Below are 12,234 nucleotides of genomic sequence, written 5' to 3' on the forward strand. Positions count from 1 at the left end.
CTAAAGTACCAAATTCCAAGAAAATCCTGTTGTGTTTTTCAATGTTTTCAAGGAAAATAAAAATACGTGTTCTTGAAGATTAAGTACAAGATAAGAGAATTTTGAAATCATAATTTTGTTAGACAATAATAAAATCAAGACTGAAGTCTATGCCATATGGAAGTGCAACGGTGGAATGGTGTGAACCTTGTGGCACACGGAAAGCACTGTGGCAGTGTATAGCTATAATACCTTTCATATGTTCCGACTACTCACTGAACATGAAGGAGCAAAAGGTGGAGGTGTATCTATCTACATAAAGGATAAGCACAATATGACATGCCTTAGCTATTCCATGTTCAACTAACCATGGGTAAAATCCATTACCATATTCATGCTACCTGCAGGTCTCCCACCATGATCCAGGAAACCCATACATCATACGTAAAGTTACTAGAATCACTCACCATCCAGCTCAATACCATAGTCATGGGTGATTATAACTACCCCTTCCATTAATTGGGAGGCATACATGACCACTACCACGCAGGCCCCAAAGATTTCCTGACTTTGTAAATTCAAATGGTTTGCAGCAGCTGTGGAACAAATATCCTCCATCTGGTACACACAAATAGGGGAGAGTGCTACATTCCCCTAGTGTGATGACCTCACTGATAAGATTAGATCACAAAGTGGTCTCCCTTGAAATAAAGGTAAAACTAGTCTCCCCACCTAACCCCAAAGACTTTAAGAACTTCTCTAAGGTAAATTACCGACTATTAAGGGATGGCATAGCTAGTTTCCAAGCTCCCCCTACATCTTGAAAACACAGAAACCTATTCAGAGGAGTGTACAAAGCCCTGTACAATCATATAAACAGCTGCATAGAAATGGTAATACCAGACTGAAATAAACCCAGGTCGAACCACAAAAACAAGCGCTCTGGTGGACCCCTGGTATTAATGCGTTGCACAACAAAAGAAAGAAATTCTTGTCAAGAAGTAAGAGGAATGTGCATAACAAAGCAAAAAAGTTAGCCTAAACAAGTGAATCAGGGAACCAGTCAAGTCTCTTAAAGCAGACTATGAGGTAAAAATAGCCTCCAAAGCTAAGGATAACCATAAGGTATTTTTCAGTTATGAACACAGTCTTAAGGGCAGCACCCAACAATGTGTAGAATTAGTTCTAGATGGCAACACCTGTACTCAGCCAGAAGATATAGGAAATTTGCTGGCAAGCAAATTCATCTCAGATTTCACCTCCCCATCCAGTTTTTCTCCAAGAAATACCCTCCACCACACCACTGTCAATTATTACCAAAGAACAGGTTGCCACAGCATTCTCTAAAGCTAAAAACATGGCATTAATGGGGCCTGACAGTATACCAGGTTGCCTCATAAACAGCTTTAATCAGTAGTTATCAGGCCCACTTCGATCTCTATTTAACAGCAACCTTTGGACTGGCTTTGTTCTGATAGAGTGGAAGACAGCAACAGTTATCCCTCTGCACAAATGGGGACCAGCTACTGACCTGGGAAATTACAAACCCATAAGTTTGACTATTCCTTTAAACAAGATTGTAGAAAGAATAACAATGGACCTGATAAATAATGACATAAGAAGCCTCCAAACACTGGACCTGACCCAATAAGGATTTGTAAAGGGCAGGTCACATCTACTGAGTCTTGTGGATTTCTTTGAGAAAGTCACTAAGGCTGATAAAGATGAGGGTAAAACAGTACATACCACCTACCTTGACCTGGCTAAAGTATTTCACACAAATCCCCACTCAGGTATTATACATAAACTCACAAAACTGGGTATAAATTCCTACTTCACCAGATGGATAGCCAATTTGCTCACAAACAGGACACGTGATTAATGTGGGTGAATCCAGATCCAGCAAGGGGCCAATTACTAGTGATATGCCACAGGGCTCAGTGCTGGGATCACTCTTGTTCAGAATATACTTTTCTGAATTCAAGGCTAATGTGGAAGGCCTCTGGATGACAAAGTTTGCCAATGACTGCCAGCTGGGGGCAATCATTGAATACACCAGTGATGCAGATATCCTTCAGGAGGGTCTATATCAGACATGTGATTGGTGCCAGAACCATGGCCTAAAATTAAATGCAAAAAATGCATTATCATATTCTTTGGGAAGTTAAATACCCCTGCAAATTACAACATCAGTAGCACACCACTAAGAGCAGACTCAGAGGTGAGAGATCTAGGTACACAGACAGATAGTAACCTGAACTTTGACCACCATGTGTCCACAGTGGCGAGGAAGTGCCTCTATGTGCCCCAACTTATAAGTAAAGGTATGGCATCCAGATACAAGGAAATTATAGTTCTACTTTACTCAGCCCTCATTAGACCAATAATGGAATACAATGTGCCATTTTGCATGTACTTGACTAGACACTTACAGCAGCTGGAGTGACCTCAGAGGTTCCTCAAAAAGAAAATACAGGGTGTAAATAATGTGTTCTATGAGGATAGACAAAACCCCCTGTTCCTTTACTGTGTCTCTTATTGACTATTAAGGGGTCACCTATGCCTGACCTACAATGCAGTCATAAATCCAGCCCTTCAAACAGCACAGGGGTTACCCGATCTAGGGATATAATCTTAGCAACTCAAACAAAGCATTCTGGAGAGACAGATATGTGTGTGTTTGTGTGTGTGTGTGTGTGTGTGTGTGTGTGTGTGTGTGTGTGTGTGTGTGTGTGTGTGTGTGTGTGTGTGTGTGTCAGAGATTTCCCCTTCTTTGGAACAAACTTCCTATTCACATTAAGCAGAGCCCTTCCCTGGCCCTCTTCAAATGCAATTCAGATCAATGAATGGGGAATCACTAATTCATACCTGGGGTAGTGCCTATATCACTTATGGACAGGGGCTATATGTAAGATACTTAAGGCATATGCACAAATCTATGCCATCCTCTTACCCCAAAGGGACATATATTAAGTAAAATCAGGTTCGGCTTGTTAGGGCTCTTAAACCATTAGTCCTGTAGTCTCCTATGAACCTATGCTTCTGCAGTTAGATTCTTGGCTGCTGTTATTTATTTATTTATTTATTCATTGCTAATGGTAGACATTGATTCTTCCTTTATTTAATGTTGTTTAACTTGCCTTCATCTAATAGTGAGATGTTTTTCTTTACTTGTGTACTTCAATGCTCCTTTATTGTTTTTTTTTTTTTTTTTTGACCAACTCTATTGATTTGGGATAATATACATCTTCTCTATAGGTATTAATGGATTTGAAAACCCAGCAAACAAACACAAATACTGACTTTCTTCAGGGAACACAGTCACACTATTATTATATATAAGAAATGTGTTTGCTTACAGAACAGGCACCTGAAGTTGCAGAGACTAGGTGTATTTCAATTTTTTTCTTCTGCATACTGGTGTCATTATAATATGTATTCCTCTTACCTGAATAAAGCAGTTTATTTAAAAGTGGTAAAGAGACAGTGATATGGATTTCAGACTATATTGATTTCACTTTCTATTCCATCAGAATCTGATGTCTTTATCATTTTTTTTCAATAATTCAGGTCAATACATTGCTTTATTAGGAGATGACTTTAATTCTCTTACTAACCCTTTGGATCTACTTGAATGCATAATCACTAATACATATGATTAAATATCTGGACCAAGTAGATGGCTGTCTGTATTAAAATTATCAATCTCCCTTATTCTATACCTTTTTATTTTGACAATTAGCTGTATTCTGCCATGACCAATTATAAAGCCAAATACATTGTAGTCTAGCTAACCATATTGAAAAACTTAAAGAAATAGTAACAAGCAGTAGGGCTTAGAACAGCATACACATTAAAGTATCTCAACTTAACTATTTGCCTTTGTGGTAAAGGAACATGTGAGCCTTCAGGGCAGACAGTTTCCAAAGAAGTAGAAACACAAAGTGCTATTAAATAAGATGTAGCTAAATGTTCTGTAACAAAATAATGTTATGAAAGAAAGAGCTAGTATTTATGAAAAGGGAGAATAAATACAATGGCACCCATTTTAGTATGTCTCAGCAAGTAACATTTAAGATTGGATATGAAACTTTCAAGGTAGCTAGGGGTCTAACTCTTTCAAAGTATCATATTCCACAACTTTTGCCAAAAGATGGAAGATGCCTTTGCACAATATTAAGGAGAGCGTTGAAGAATGGAAAGTGAAGTATGGTAAAAGAGAAACAGAATATTTTTTCCAGAAGGTTTGACAAGTGAGAGTTTTAAAGAAGGAGAATAAAGAGTTAGCAGTTTGTAAATGAAAATGCAAATAAAGAAAAGTACCCCATTTACAACTGCGAGGTGGTTCACTTTTACAAACCTAGATTAGTGGTGCTCCATTTTAGGGGAGCTGGTCATAAATGTGCATGTTTTTAAAAGCAATCTATAGTTTACGGATATTGCCCTTCAACAATGAGAGGTGTATAATCCAAGGTGGGAGTCAAACACTCTTTCCCAACACTTCTCTTCTTTCTTGTGACGGCAGGTTTTAAATCCTGTAGTGAGGGATTAACAGTAAATTAACTTTGTGAACATAAAGCATGAGAGCAATGCAGGAGTCCAGGTATATTTCTGCAAATGTCCTTACTGCTCCAAATGTTATGCATTTTATTTATTTATTTATTTATTTACTTTCTCATTATAATTAATGGCTGTTGACTGGGTAATTGGACAGGACCAAAGACTCTTTTCAGCTATGACCCAAGCCATTCTGGCAGTAACAAAATACAAAAACTGAACAAACGAATTACAGAATACAAATTGCACAAAGTAAACATGGGAATACAGAAAATGTGATATTCTAATAATACAGATGATCGAAATATAATAAACAATTAACAAAAAGACAATTATTAGAGCAGAATGCCTAAGCAAACTATTTAGCTGCACTAAGACTGGTTGAATTACATAGTATGGTATAATTTTCAGCATTAAGTATGAGAATGCCAGTTGGTGCAATATTTGACAATTACAATATAATGTAGCTAAGCCTCCGAATGTGGAGGAAAACCATAACCATTTTTCACTTCCCTCCACAATCCACCCCTCATGTTCCACATCCCTTATGTAGTTCTTCATGTCATTTATCAACAGATATAGAAGAAGAGATAAAACTGAAGATATTAAAGAGAGGAAAGGAGAAGTCATTGAGGTAGATAGAGTGGAATCAAGAAAACTGTGAAAGAGAAGTAAAAAAAAAAGCATATTAACCATATTTCTAAAACAATTGCATATGTTTTCTTCAGGTAAGTGAGAATGCAGTGATTTCATGAACAATACGATTGTCTGACTGCCTAATAGGTTCTGGTACTAAATTCCAGCAAGCAAGTGCAAGTTTGGAAAATGACCTTTCACAGGTGACAGGTGTGAAAGGAAGGATGGAGAGCAGAAGTAAGTTGGCATTATGCAGGGAGTAAGCAGAAGAAGACAGTATCTTAAGTTAAGAGGTTTGTGAGTGCGTGAGTAAAAGAGGAGTGTAGCCTGTCACAACTGGTAGCCTGCGCCTTTATTAAGGGTGAGGCAGTCATGCTAATATTTACTAGAAAGATGTATGAATGTATGAATATGATTTTCAGCCTTTAGGATCCGAGTGTTATTGATGGAAGTGCACAGGGCTTAGGTTCATAGGTTTATACTAGGCTAACTGCCCTAGGGCATTTATAAGCCTAGCCCAAAGTTATGTGGCTTACGCCGCCCCTTATGTTAGAAATACTGTGCCCATTAGTTTGTTGTGCCTCTGTCCAGTAGTGACACAGAGATGATTCCCGGGGTAAACCTACGATCTCCCATCCACCGGTCAAGATTTCTCTTGAACAGAGCCAGCGAGGTGCTCTGCCTCACATGGACCGGGATTTTATTCCACAGCATGGGGAGTCTCTGGGTGATAAATCTATCCCTCCAGCACATCCTATTTATATCCGTGCTAAGGTTTAAGTCTCTTGCTCTAGTGGTTTTGGTGGATTTGGATTTTTTGAGGTGGAGCATGTCCATTAATTCCGGGTTGGTCATGGCCTTGTATGTCAGGCACAGGTCACCTCTGAGCAGACGGTATGCAACTGAATAGAGTTGGAGTTTCTTCAGTCTGGCAGCGTATGACAGGTTTTGGAGTCCCTTTATCCTTTTGGTGAGGAACTTTTGGAGTCTCTCCAATTGCTGCAGGTGTCGGGTGAGATACATCCCGAATGGGGCATTGTACTCGATCATTGGTCTGATAAGTGAAGAGTACAGGGGAACAATGACCTCACTTGATCTGGATGTGAATCCCTTCATGATCAGGTGGGCAATGTAGAAGGTCTTTCGAACCACTTTAGCAACGTGAGCGTCAAACGAGAGGCCACTGTCAACCTGGGTCCCCAGGTCTCTGATAACCTATTCTGTGCTTAGTGGGTTGCCACCTATATGGTAGCTTGGGGTTACCTTGTTTTTCCCAAAGGGTATGACTATACACGTTTTTGCGTTTAACTTCAGGCCATGGCTCTGGCACCAGCTATCAGTTTCCGTGAGACCCCTCTGAAGGATGTCTGTGTCCGATGTACTATCCACTATGGCACCCAGTTTGCAGTCATCTGCAAACTTTGTCAGCCATAGTCCTCCTATGTTTGCTTGTACTTCTGAGAAGTAGATGCCGAACAATAGGGGGCCAAGGACTGAGCCCTGTGGGACTCCACTTGTAACCGGCTTGGAGTCTGACATGGCTCCAGCAACTCTAACCCTGTGGGTTCTGTCCTTTAGCCAGTTTGCAACCCATCTTGTGACATATGGGTTTACATTTAAGCTGGTAAGTTTCTCTATAATACCCGAGTGGGGTATTGTGTCGAAAGCTTTTGCAAGGTCAAGGTAGGCTGTATGGACTGCCTTTCCCTCATCAATGGCCTTGGTGACTGTTTCGAAGAAGTCGACCAAGTTCAAAAGGCAAGATCTGCCCTTGACAAAGCCAAACTGGGTTGGGTCCAAGGTCTGCAAGTCCCCTATGTCCTTGTTTATGAGTTCCATTATGATCCTCTCCATAGCTTTGCAGACCAGGCTTGTTAAGCTTATGGGGCGGTAATTACCAGGGTCCGTAGAGGCACCGCCTTTGTGGAGTGGGACCACAGTTGCCGTACGCCACTCCTTGGGCACATATACTGTGGTGAGGCTAAGATTAAACAGCTGCCTTATGTGCGGGTTTAGTTCTTCATTGAGTTCATGTAGCACACAGCCGGGGACCCCATCCGGTCCCATTGATGCTGTGTTTTTAGCTTTAGAGAGAGCAGCTTTTACCTGCGCATTTGAGATGTCTGGGAGGCTACTCTCAGTTGGGATAGTTATCACTCCTTTTGGGGGGGAGAGGGGGGTGAAGTTTGCGCTGAACCTGTCTGCCAGTATGTTGGCAATGTCTGTGGGTTCAGTGATTTTTGCATCATTATGGACTAATTCTGAGCATATCTGGGAGTTTTCACCCAGGTTTCTGACATAGCTGAAGAAGGCCTTATGATTGTCTTTTGAATCTATGGCAATTTTTCTCTCAAAGTTGGCCTTGGATGATTTTATGAGGGATCATAGTTTCTTGCTAGTGCTGATCAAAGATGCCTTCTCTTTTTGGGATTTTGCTCTATCATGTAATAGCTTTCTCCTCTTATTGTAAAGTTTGTTTATGGCTGGGGTCCACCAGACTGGACGTTTGCCCTTGGTGGAAAGAGTCTTGGTTTTATTTGGGATTGCCTGATCCATGCAGTCCTGAAGGTGTTCATAGAAGGCATTTGTAAGGGCTTCCGCAGCTTGGGTTGTGGTTTCCATTGGCTCGGGGGCCTTGAAGGATACCACACCTGTCTTGAGTAGTGTGAAGTTTGCTTTAGAGTAGTTCTTCACTGTGGTCTTTTTTGTTTGGGGTGGGGGCGGGATGTGGATTTCTAGTGAGATTAGTTTATGATCTGATCTCACCAATGAGGGATATACTTCCGGTGTGGAGCATTTTGTCCCCATGTTCGTGATGATGCGATCTAGTATATTTTCTCCTCTTGTGGGGATGGTGACTAGTTGTTCCATGGCATTTGAATTTATGAACTCCAGGAACCTTTGGGCTAGAAAGTTTGGGCTTGAGTAATGTTCCCAGTCTATATTCGGGTAGTTGAAGTCACCCAATATGATGGTGTTTGGTGATACATTTATACCCTCCAGTGTCTTCAGGAAGGCTGTGTGGGTTTCCTGAGTTTTAGAGGGTGGCCTGTAGCATGCTACAAATTGTAGAGCAGTTTTGCCTATGGTTAATTGCACCTGGATGGTTTCCGATGCTTCGTGCGTAGCCACCAACCTGGAGGTGTGGGTATCCTTGATGAATATGGATACACCCCCTCATTTTGTGGTGTGGTCTGGGTTTTGGGGCCGGAATGCATGATATGAGATGAAACCTGATAGTGCCGGGGTGCTCTCAGGAGCCTTGAACCAGGTTTCAGTCACAGCACAGACATCGATGTTCTCCATACTGAGAAGGGCCTCGAGTGCATGCATTTTGAGATTTAGACTTCTGGCATTGAGCAGCATTACCCTTAGTTTCTTCACATTTTTGTTTTCTAGGGTGGTAGGTTTAGAATTTGAGCCTTGCCTAAAAGAGGCACTATGGGGGTGGCAAGAGCCTTAGCCAATATCCGGAATCCCAGGGGTGACAGGTGCAAGCCGTCCCTTGCGAAGCAGTGTGGCTTGTCGAGCATGTCATCCCAGGCAGACAGGCACTGGATCTCCTTTGAATGACACCAGAAATTAAGCCAATTGTTAAAGCTGATCATCTTGTCACTATATTGTGGCATCATTCTTGGTGATAGGCAAGCTATGATAGGCAAGCTATAATCAGGTTAAGGGAAAAGTAAATTAATGATGATGGCCCATCAAGCAGCTACAGAAAGAAGATAAAAGATCATGTAGGACAGTCTTTGTTGACCTAGAACCTTGTAGCTTTGAGAGTCAATATGTTTATGAAAGGAAAGCTATTGATCAAATAGGAGGTCTAAGTATCTTTGTTCAGAGACTAAGGTGAGAGGGAGCCTAGCAGGATCTGTAATCAGTAGTGTAGCTGGGGTGGGGTGTTATGGTGTGCGATCCTCATCTCTCTTTATTGCAATACTGGCTTTTAAAAGTTAGTATTGCATTTGTGGTCAAATCTGAGCACTGTAGCACTCTGTGTGTGGTTCAAACTGAAGCAACCGCTCACTACATTGTAGCGAGCAGTTTGCTGCAGTTTAAAAGTAAGCAAATCTTTTTTTTTTAAAATAAAAAGCTGATTTCCAAAGTCATCCACTACTGAAAAACTGAAAGTATTATTTGCACTTTGCTGACTGTGTTTTATTTAACTACCATGCTACTGCTGATATTTTACTGCATTTCTGCACTTTTTTCACCAGAGAACTGTACTGTTACTTTGAAGTCCTTGCTACATTGTATCTGCTATATTCAGGGCTGCTGAATCTCGATTGTGTGGTTTCTTACACTTGGGCTTTATACCAGCCATCTTATACTAAAAGGGCTTTTTTCTGCATTTTTGTGGCAGAAATGTGTGGCTCTGGACCTTTCTGAGTTAGGGATTGCTGAAGGAAGGCTCACTGTGTGTTTTTCTGATTGGAAGATAGCGTTATACTTTTTTATTCCTGATTATATTAAAGACTCATATTTGCATGGGCTCTCACCCATTTAATTAGAGCTGCCCTTTTTTTGTTGACTGTGCCAGTATGACTGAGTGATTCTGATGATTTCCAAAGCTATTCACTGCTGAAAAACCATAAGTAGGTGTCATTTAATTATTATTTGCAATCGGCTGAATGTGTTTACCATCCATCTTACATTAAGAGGGCTTTTTTTCTGCACTCCTGTGGCAGAAGTTTGTGGATCTAGACCTATCTGAGTTGGTATTTGCTGGAGGAAGGTTCATTGTGTGCTTAACCAGTTGGTAGACTGCTTTATACTTGTTTATTCCTGCTTTTATTTAAGCCTCACTTTGCTTGAAGCTGCTCTCTGCGCAGCAGCGGTGTTGGCAGTGCCCTGTATAGACGCAAACACCTTGAAGATAAGTTTTTCCTTAAATGGCTGTCAGTGCAACCATTCCCAGCCCTCTGCTGCTCCAGGAGCAACTCAGTTGCCCACTAAGCAGCATTGCTTTGTTTGTTAACCTTAGACTACACAAAGTATAGTTCCCACTCATAGCCTCTGGGCTACCAGCACAGTCCAGTCTAATTAACACATTTATTTCCCTAATAAAACACATAGTAAGAACCTTATATTATGGATGGGCAGTTTCCTAGCCTCTCTCTGGCCAGCCTGATGGACATGCACATCCTGAAGCAATGTAGCAATTGTCTTATGTATATTGACAATCACTTAGTCCTGAAACAAACTAATACTATATGTGAGAAATGTAGTTACACAATGAAATTAGAGGCAAGACTCTTACATACAGACACATCAAATGCCAAACAGGTTGTCAGTGCACACGCACAAACATCACTTCTCACACTAAATAAGGACATGACACACAAACTCAAATACACAGAACTACTCACTAATTATTTACCAAAAGCCCAGAGACCTTCCAAACACTGCCTTCAATAACCAAATATACACACACACAACAAAGCAAACAACAACCACAACACATAATAGTACACACACCAGTATCTCATCAAACAAGCCAATAAGGTGTAACACCACAAAACCCAACATACTGGTCATGGGTGACTCCACAGTGAGACACAAAGATGTTGCCGTAACCCAGCTGGATAAGGAGAAGGTTACGGTTAGCTGCCTGTCAGATGTCAGGATACATCACGTCATGCAAGCACTCAAGTCACTCATGCTCAAGTACCAGTATGACTCGATCATAGTCCATGTGGGTGTGAATGACCTAAGATGTACCTCCCTGGACTATATGAAGATAAACATGACTGAGCTCTCAGATTATGTGTCACAGGAAGATATGAGCTTAGCCTTGAGCAGCATTCTACCCTCACTAAGGATGAGGCAACAATACAAACAAATAATAATTGACTTTAACAATTTATTTTATTTTTTATTTTATTTAACATTTGTTTGCCAGGAAAGTCCGACTTGGAATGAAGCCAATTTTCAGCGGAGGCCTGGGGAGAAATGCACTAGATGGATATTTTTGTGATGACTTGATTGTCTTAAGTTCTGGTGTCAGTCCAAGGGGATCCAGTATCTGTCAGCCTAGGAGGACATGGTAGACAGGCTATGTTGCTTTGCCAGAGATGGTCTGTACCTGTCTCCTCTAGGCTTTTGAATACTGGCAAAGGCATTAGCTACCCCTATTGTGCCTTTTTAAGGCAATGTCAAAATAAGCAACTTCCCAACGTAACAAAACCTTCTTCAAAAACTCAAGGTACTGTTGCTCAGTGCTACGAGTCTAAACAAGAAACTGCTCTCCCTGGAAGCACTCCTCACCTTGGAAGATGCTGATGTATGTGCAGTCACTGAAACTTGGTTCAATGCCAAGGAAAGTATTCTGGCCATGCAGGGCTACAAAGCCCTCCATACATTCAGACCAATAACTGAGCAGGAAAGAACCAAAGGAGGAGGTATATGCATCTTCATAAATGGTAAGTACACCTCAAGGCTGGTCATACTGTGGGACTCTCTTGAGCTATTCCATGTCCAATTAACCATAGGCAAAATCCGCTAGCACATCATTGCATGCTATAAGTCCCCCACCATGAAGCAAGAAAAACATACTGTATACCTGGACTTAAGGGAGTTACCATGCAGCCCAACACCTTACCCATGGGTGATTTTAACTATCCTACAATTGACTGGGGAACATGCACAACCACAAATATGCAGGCTCAGAGGTTCTTGGACTTTGACAATGCTAATGCTCTGGAATAGCTGGTCAGCACACCCATGAGAGGCTCAGATATCCTGGACATGGTACCCACTAACATGGAAGAGCATTCCACACCCTGTGTGACATCCTCCTTGGTAAGCTCGGACCATAAATCAGTCTCTTTTGAAACAATTATTATAAGGCCAGATACCCCATCAAGCTCAAAATAATGCTTAAAAACAAATTACCTCACACTAAGCGATGGCATAAGAAATTTCAAAGCTTCTGAGAACCCAGAAAATGCAGACTCCTATGTATAGGTGTACATCAATGCCCTGTATAACCACATAAGCAGTTGTATAGAATTGGTTGTACCAGACTGAATTAAAACCAAGTCTTGCCATAAAAACAAG

Source organism: Protopterus annectens, chromosome 14.part0 (assembly GCF_019279795.1).
Source record: "Protopterus annectens isolate FY-2018-M chromosome 14.part0, PAN1.0, whole genome shotgun sequence".
Taxonomy (NCBI): Eukaryota; Metazoa; Chordata; order Ceratodontiformes; family Protopteridae; genus Protopterus; species Protopterus annectens.